This window comes from Euphorbia lathyris, chromosome 4 (assembly GCF_963576675.1).
Source record: "Euphorbia lathyris chromosome 4, ddEupLath1.1, whole genome shotgun sequence".
Taxonomy (NCBI): domain Eukaryota; kingdom Viridiplantae; phylum Streptophyta; class Magnoliopsida; order Malpighiales; family Euphorbiaceae; genus Euphorbia; species Euphorbia lathyris.
Window position 1 is genome coordinate 5723078 of NC_088913.1, and position 9448 is coordinate 5732525.

General features: G+C 35.4%; 1 non-coding gene across 1 annotated transcript; it reads right to left on the reverse strand.

Annotated features, from left to right (window-relative positions):
• Nucleotides 1-1427: 1427 nt before the first annotated feature.
• LOC136228138 (small nucleolar RNA R71) lies at nt 1428-1534 on the reverse strand. Its single transcript, XR_010688472.1, has one exon. It is a non-coding gene; the product is annotated as a small nucleolar RNA R71 (small nucleolar RNA).
• Between the last annotated feature and the right edge of the window lie 7914 nt (nt 1535-9448).

Genomic DNA, 9448 nt, shown 5'->3' on the forward strand with positions numbered 1-9448 from the left:
TCCGCCCCTGAGTCTGACAAACTCTAACGAAACCCAAGGAAAGGATTGACAACCCGTTCACTTGCAAGTCGTCGAATGTTTCCATGCTCCTTGTTCTCTATAAACTTGTATCAATTTATATTTCATCTAATAAAGTCTGTTCTATTCGATAGATTTTTATGCAGCACTTTGGTAAAGGATCCGAAGTGGATTGATGCTGGTGTTTTCATTAAAACGCAGTTTAATTCAAAATCTTTACAAGGAAACTTTGTTGAACACTTAGACAAATTATTATCTCGGTAGAGTTTTAATTTGGTTAAGGAAGCAATCTAAACCAGTTAGGAGGATTGTTGCGTTCAAAGCCTAAAAATTAGAGGTTCCGTCATTTATTTCATCTTTCTAATTTATACAAAGTTTAAAGTTGTTTTCTTTGCTTAATGCAAACAAATACATTTGTTTACTTTTCTAAAAAGTACTAAGCGTTCCTGTCTTGCAAATTCATTCTTAAATCAGAATATTTTCTAACATTTTCATACTCTAATCTAATTCTCATTCTAGCAATTTCAAAACCAAAACCGATTTAACGATTTTCCTTACTATAAATCTTATAAGTAAATTTAACCGATTCAAAATAAGTTTTTGTTAAAAAACGTTCCCTGTGGGATCGATATCTTTTATTACTACAAGCGTATTCCGTGCACTTGCGGAAATCGCTCAACAAGTTTTTGGCGCCGTTGCCGGGGAACGCCAAAATTTTTGACAAAAATTTATATTTTTCGTATTTTATTTAGAATCTAGGTTTATTCATACTTATTCAAACTTTTATATTTTATTTATTTTTAGTTACTAATATATTTATTTTTCAAATTCTGTTTTGAAGGTAGTTCCGGTTCGTGCACAATTTCAAGTTCATGCGCAGTTCTCGAAGTTCGGGCATGCCACCAGAGCCTATTGACCCAGAAATTGAAAGGAATCTTAAGAAGAACAAAAGAGACAACAAAAACAACAACAACAACAAAAACAAAAACAAAAACAAAAACAAGACCCCAATAAAAACCAGAGTTACCGAGCCAGAAATTATGGCTACACTCATGGATTACGCTAGGCCAGGAGTGGCCGGGGTAACAAACAGTATAGTTAGACCCCAAATTAATGCACACCATTTTGAAATTAAGCCAGCATTGCTTAATATGTTGCAAAATAACGTAACATTTTACGGGTTACCTAACGAAAATCCTAATACCCATTTGACAAATTTCTTAGAAATTTGTGACACTTTTAAAATTACTGATGTAACTGCAGAAGCAATCAAACTTCGCCTTTTTCCTTTTACTTTGAAGGATCGAGCCAAAGAGTGGTTAACTTCTATGCCAGCCGCATCATTTGAGACTTGGGAGCAATTAGCCCAAGCATTTTTATCAAAAAAATTTCCTTTAGCAAAAACCGCAAGAGTCATTAAAGAGTTAACATCTTTTTCTCAAAATGATAATGAAACTCTTTATGAGGCTTGGGAACGTTTTAAAGAACTTCAACGTTTATGCCCACACCACCAATTGCCCGCTGAACTTTTAATGCAAACATTTTATAATGGACTAAATCCTACAACTAGAGGTTCATTGGACGCTATGTCTGGAGGGTTATTCATGAAGAAAACATCTGCCCAAGCAAGAGAACTTCTGGAGGAAATGGCAATTAACAGCAGTACGTGGCCCGCGGAACATGGACACATACCAGTAGTGAAACCATCATCCTCAGCAACGTCATCAGTTAAAGGTATAGTGAATCTTGATCCAATTGCGATGTTGCAAGCCCAGTTTTCTGCCTTATCGCACAAAATTGATAGGTTTATGGCACCGTGTGATCCTAATGGTAAGCCAATCCAAACGGATATGGATTACGAAGGTATGAGCGAAATTGAACAGGTAAATTTTGTCCAAGGGCAAAATCAAAACAATAACCCTTATTACAATACATATAATCCTGGATGGAGAAATCATCCTAACTTTAACTGGAAAGATAATAATAATAATGCTAATGCTAATCAAAATCGTACCACCAATTATCAAAATCAATCGAGAGATACGATTAGCACTTTATCTTCTAAAATCGACAAATTTATTGATGCTATGAGCGGAAAAATAAGTAATCACGACGATGGTTTTAAACGGATCGAGAATAAATTCGATCAGCTTATTAAAAACCAATCATCTAGCATCCATATTTTGGAGGTTCAAATTGGACAACTCGCTAAATCAATTCCATCCCGCAAAGAGGGAAGTCTTCCAAGCCATACGGAAGAAAATCCGAAAGAGCATGTTAAGGCTATCACTCTTCGTTCAGGGAAAAATTACTTAGGTCCGGAAATAACCGGAAATTCGACTTTACCTGGAACTGATTTACCAAAGTCCAAAGAAGATACATTAAATAAAAAAGATGCATCAATTGACTCTAGTACAAAAACTTTTGTACCCAAACCACCTTTTCCACACAAAGTCCGCAATAAGGACTATGGCAAACAACTTTTAACATTTTTAGACAAACTTAAAAATTTGCATATTAATTTGACGTTTATAGATGCAATTACGCAAATTCCCAATTATGGTAAATTCCTCAAAGATTTAATTTCAAAGAAAATCAGTTGGGAAGGAATTTCATCCATTTCACTAACTGAAGATTGCAGTTCAATTGTATCAAGTAATTTGCCCACAAAACTCAAAGATCCCGGATGTTTTACCATTCCGTGTAAATTGGGAGATATTGAATTTCCCAGTTGTCTCTGTGATTTAAGAGCAAGCATTAACTTGATGCCATTATCTATTTTTAATAAGTTAGGCTTAGAAGAAGATATCAAACGTACCAATATGGTTTTGCAATTAGCGGATCAAACCACTAAAAGACCATACGGTATAATTGAGGATGTTTTAGTTAAAGTTGATAAATTTATTTTTCCTACTGATTTCGTTATTTTAGATTTTGCTTATGACGTTAATTGTCCGCTAATCTTTGGTAGACCGTTCATGAACACGGGACGTACTCTAGTTGATGTGTCGGAAGGGAAAGTAGTGTTATGAATAGGAGATGATAAGATTGAGTTTGATATGAACCAAGCGATGAAATATCCTATGGAAGATTTCGCTTGTATGAAACTTGATTTAATTGAAGAATGTGTCAATGACATTGTTCAAAAAGAAGAAATAATAGAACTTATAATGAGTGAGGAACTAGAAGATAAGGACCCAGAACCTTTGATTCGAGAAGATGGACCGGTTCCGCCTTCGATTATAGTTCCACCTAAATTAGAACTTAAAGAATTACCAAGTCATTTGAGGTACGCTTTCTTAGGCAAAGGCGATTCTCTACCTATAATTATCTCTAACAAGTTAACACAGGTTCAAGAAGAGAAATTGAAAGAAGTTGTTAGAAATAGGATAGGAAGTATGGGTTGGCAAATTTCAGACTTAAAAGGTATTAATCCGAGTATTGTAATGCATAGAATTCACTTAGAAGAAGATAAGCCACCTAAAGCGGATAGGCAAAGACGCCTAAATCTGAATATGAAAGAAGTAGTAAAAAATGAGATTACTAAACTTCTGGACAATGGAATCATCTACCCTATTTCGGATAGTGAATGGGTTAGTCCAATCCATTGTGTACCTAAAAAGGGAGGCATAATAGTTGTAAGGAATGAAGAAGGCGAATTAATACCTACACGAACCACCACTGGTTGGAGAGTTTGTATAGATTATAGGAACCTTAATAAAGCAACTAGGAAAGATCATTTTCCTCTTCCTTTCATTGATCAAATGATCGAAATGATAGCTGGTCATGCTTTCTACTGTTTTCTAGATGGTTACTCCGGATTCTTTCAAATATATATCTACCCGGATGACCAGGACAAAACGACCTTCACGTGTCCTTACGGAATGTTTGCATATAGGAGAATGCCCTTTGGTCTATGTAACGCACCTGCAACATTTCAACGTTGTATGACTGCGATTTTTAATGATTTCATTGAAGATATCATGGAAGTTTTTATGGATGATTTTTTAGTTTATGGAGATTCTTTTGATTCGTGCCTAAAAAACTTGGATAAAGTTTTGTCTAGGTGTGAAGAAACAAATTTGGTATTAAACTGGGAAAAATGTCATTTCATGGTTGACGAAGGAATTGTTTTAGGTCACAAAATATTTGAAAAAGGATTAGAAGTGGATAGAGCAAAAACTTCAGTAATAGAAAAATTACCCCCTCCAACTACTGTTAAGGGAGTAAGATCATTTTTAGGACATGCCGGTTTTTACAGAAGATTTATCAAGAATTTTTCTGTAATTTCCAAACCACTTACTAATCTACTCATGAAAGATTCAACCTTTGATTTTAATGAAGATTGCGTTAAAGCTTTCGAAACGTTGAAAACAGCTCTAGTCAGTGCACCTATTTTTGCTAAACCCGATTGGGATTTACCCTTTGAAATTATGTGTGATGCAAGTGATTTAGCTGTCGGATGTGTTTTAGGTCAAAGGAAGGATAAGAAACTTCATGTCATTTATTATGCAAGTCACACACTGTTCGGTGCACAATTAAACTACACCACAACAGAGAAAGAAATGTTAGCTGTAGTTTTTGCACGTGATAAGTTTAGGTCATACTTGTTAGGTTCGAAAGTTATTATTTATACTGATCATACAGCATTAAGATATTTATTTGCTAAAAAGGATGCAAAACCACGTCTCATTAGATGGGTTTTATTGTTACAAGAATTTGATATAGAAATTAAAGACAAAAAGGGAGTAAAAAACCTTGTCGCCGATCATCTATCGAGACTTGAAGATGAAAATGGTCCTATAGGTGAAACTATCAGTATACGAGATGATTTCCCTGATGAACATCTCTACCAAATAAAAGATGTCATGTCACCATGGTATGCGGATATTGCAAATTATCTTGCAGCCAACATTGTTCCGGAAGGATTAACTTTCCAACAAAAGAAGAAATTTTTCTTTCACATTAAACAGTATTTTTGGGAAGATCCTTTTTTGTTCAAGACTTGTGGTGACGGGATAATTAGGAGATGTTGGTGAAAATGAATATGAATCCATAATGTCGGAATGCCATTCTAGCTCTTATGGAGGACATAATGGAGTTAGCAAGACAGTAACTATAATATTTGAATGTGGTTTCTTTTGTCCTACGATGTTTAAAGACGTCCGTTCATTTATTACTCGTTGTGATAAGTGCCAAAGAACAGGAAATCTAGGAAGGAAAGATGAGATGCCCCTCACAACCATATTAGAAGTTGAAGTCTTTGATATGTGGGGAATAGATTTCATGGGACCTTTTCCCCCTTCTTTTGGTAAAACTTACATATTAGTTGCCGTTGATTATGTTTCAAAGTGGGTTGAAGCAATTGCAACCCCGACGAACGATTCTAAAGTAGTCATTAGTTTTCTTGGCGATATATTTTGTCGATTTGGTTGTCCTAGAGTCATTGTTAGTGATGGCGGTACCCATTTTATGAACCGAAGTTTTGAAACGCTTATGAAAAAATATGGAGTACGCCACCGCGTGTCGACGCCATACCATCCTCAGTCAAATGGTCAGGCGGAGATATCAAATAGAGAACTCAAATGGATTCTAGAGAAAACAGTTTCATCTTCAAGAAAAGATTGGTCTTCTAAACTCAATAATGCGTTATAGGCTTACCGTACTGCATTTAAAACACCAATAGGAATGACTCCATACCGCTTAGTGTATGGGAAGGCATGTCATCTGCCAGTCGAATTAGAACATAAAGCCTATTGGGCTATTAGGGAACTTAACTTTGATTTACTACAAGCAGGTAAGAAACGTTTGCTCGATTTAAATGAGTTAGATGAGTTACGCCATCTATCTTATGAAAATGCAAAGATTTATAAAGAAAAAGTTAAAAAATGGCACGATGCCAAAATTAAAGTCAAACACTTTAATATTGGGGATAAAGTGCTGTTATTTAATTCACGACTTCGTTTATTTCCAGGAAAACTTAAGTCCAGATGGATAGGACCGTATTTAGTCGTCAAAACATTCGATTATGGTTCTTTAGAACTGGAAGGTCCTAACGGAGTTCGTTTCAAAGTTAATGGTAATCAATGTAAAATCTATTACGAAAATATTTCACAAATAGGAATTGAGTTCATAACAAGATTATCTGACGTATAAATCATTTAGTTTTTTTAGTTTTATTTTATTTTATTACACAGTTTATTTTGGTTTATTTCTTTTTATATTTTTGTTCATTTTTATTAAATTTTATTTTATTTTATTTTTTCCAAATGCCATTTTTATGATTAGATGACTTAATGTTATGATTTAAATGCATAAAATATGTTTACTTCATGATTTTAGATTTGATTTTAGGAAATTAGACCGAAATTAAAGTTTCACGCAATTCTCTGCCGAGAATTTGGAATTCTCAGCCGAGAATCCTCTTTTTCAGAGTTGTCCAAATAGGTTAGGTTTTTTTCTGAACTTACCGAGAATTATTAATTCTCTACCGTGAATCAGAGAATAGGTTACGACACCTGATTTCCGCAAGGAAATCAGCGTGTCGCGACCGAGAATTTGGAATTCTCGATCGCGACACGCGTTATTCCTGCACTATCAGGCCTAATTCATCTTCAACCTGCAGACAAACCCTTTCATAAACGAAAACTTACGTTTCTTCAATTCTGAAGGGTGTAATTTTATGCCTTTTCGCATCAAAACAACACCTCATTTCGTCCTAAAATCTTATAAATTCGTCCATAAGGATCTTGGTTCTGTTACAGATCTTTTCATCTTTGTCAGATCAAATTTCTGATTTTCTTCAAACACCATTTTTTCACTAAGTAACAGAAACCTTGTTTCTTTAGTTCCACACCATGCCTACTAAACACAAAACCTCAAAGCAACATGCTGCTTCAAGCAACAAACGCCCAGACTTATCCAAACGATATGGGGCGCCTTTTCTTATCTTCAATCACGACGAAGGTAGGCGTTACTGGAGGCTCCGTTACAAATTCTTCACTGGAATGTTGTATATGGATGACTTTCTTAACGCTCAACTTGGAATTAGCGATGACATGAGCCGCTATTTGGAACGCTTAGGGTGGACAAAATTCGCCAAAATGCGATTTCCTATAATAGGCGACTGGATACTCGAATTCTTTTGTACCGTTCGTTTTGTCAATAAACGACGGGTACGTCTCAGTTTTCATCGAGATGGCGAAATCTTCACTTTCGGCTATCCCGAGTTGCATGCTTAGTTTGGTTTTCCCCCGAGGGATACAATCAAACGTCATCCTGGAAAAGACATGACATCCACTGATATTTGGAGAATGCTCACTGGATTCTGGCGATTCAATTCTAAACTCGCCTACAATCAGTCTTTTCACTCCAGTTCCATGCTGTATTTGCACAAATTTTTATGTCACAGTCTGTTTGGTCGCACATTCAATTGTGTGGTCCGTGACACTGATTTGTATGTCCTTGGGGATGTGTTCCAAGGCAATACAGTGGATTCTTCCAAAATTCTGATGGAAGGTCTTGTTGCTGCATCTCGATCCACGGATAAAAAGATTGTATTCGGGAATATTATTTGTGGGATAATTCTCGGTACCAAGGGTACTATCGATATTCCTTGGAGCGAAGATGAGAGTTTTCCGACTCTCGATTATGAGTTTCTCGAGTATGAAGGACTTGTGAAACGTGTATTTCGAGCAGGCCCTCATTTTCTTTCTGCACCGGAACGTCAGGCTTTCGTGCAGTTGCAAATTGATCGCTATAGGGCTAGAAGAATCCCGCTTGATAGGGATGAATATATAGAGTAGTTTAGGTTTTTCAAATTTGTTTTGTACATATTTTTCTCATTTTTGTTGTAATTGAATTGTTTATTTTGTACATATGTGTTTTGTTAATAAATTAACTTTTCTATTCATCTTAGTTCATTTGTTTTCTGATAGTTGAACTTATTGGTAAATTAACGATAATTAAATGTTTAGATTAATCTATTATGATTTATTATTCAAACGCATAATCTAATTTCACAAACTTAATTCATTGAGTTTAATACATTAGGTTTTTCCAATTCATTCAATTGATTAAATTCATGTATTTAATATATATTCATATGAACTTAATATGCACTTAATATGATTCTTTTAACTTGTATGCATAATTGAGCATTTAAGTTTCATTAATTCTTCATATACTATTTATTTCCCTTTTAATTCAATTTATTAAGGTTAAACCTTTGGTTTTCCTTGCAATTAATGCCATTTATTTTAGTTTTTAAGTACAGGGACAATTTTTATTACGTTCAGGACCCAATTCATCAACAAAATTGCACAAACCAAGTCAAAAGGCACCAAAATAACCATTTTTTACCAATTCTCTACCGAGAATTAATAATTCTCGGTATGGGCAGCAAAAACGGACCGAATTCAGAGCAAAATGTTCTCTGAAATTCGCGTGCCGCGACCGCGGCTATGCCATTCTCGGTCGCGACACGCGATCTGCAGGCCCTTTTGATTCCGATTTTTGACCTATTTTAAGCCTATTCCTATTTCTATTCTACCTCTACATCTACCTATTACCCCCTATATAAACCTACCTCTTACACAAACCTCACATCACCTCTCTTTTTACCCAATCCCTTACTCCAAACTCTTCCCCATAAAACAACTTTTACTCTTCCCAATTTATTCATTACCATTTCTATACTCTTTTGAATTCAAACACCTACCATTACAACTCCCAAACTCATCTTCAAGCTTTGCTCTTTCTCTCAATTCATTTTTTCTTCTTCTTCTTCTCAAACCCTAAACACCATTAACATGCCTAGAACTAAGCGTGTTGGTCACAAGCCCACTGTAACGGAAGCTAATCGCCTTCGGGTTCAATGCGGCGCTTATTTCGACATCGCTTCGGAGGAGAAAGCCGCTCGTTTCAAACATTTTTCACAAGCCGATCGCCAATTTGTGGACATGCACTTCCTAGACTTCCATTCGGTAAGAGCATTGAATTTCTCCACTAGAATTGATGCTTTTATTGAGGCTTTGTGTTGGCAAGAATTCGTTAATATGCGTTTTTCCCGTATTAATGAATATGTGGTGGAGTTTTTGGTCACTTTGACCATGAACAAGAAGAAAACTTCAATCTCTTTTAGGAATGATGGTACCACTTACACCATTGATTATGAAACAATGGGAAACATGTTTGGTTTCCCTGCTTCTGATTTTTATGATAAGCCTAAGGATTTTGATAATGATGCTATTTGGCAAACTCTTTCGGATCAAGACTATTTTAATTCGAAAAACACCTCAAGCAAGTTGATTAAGGACAATTGTGTGTTCTTCTTTCATAAATTTTTGAGTTTCTCCTTGTTTGGTCGTGTTGAGAGTTCGAAGATTCAAGTTCGGGATTTGTTTGTTTTGGATAGTTTGTTTAAAGGCTT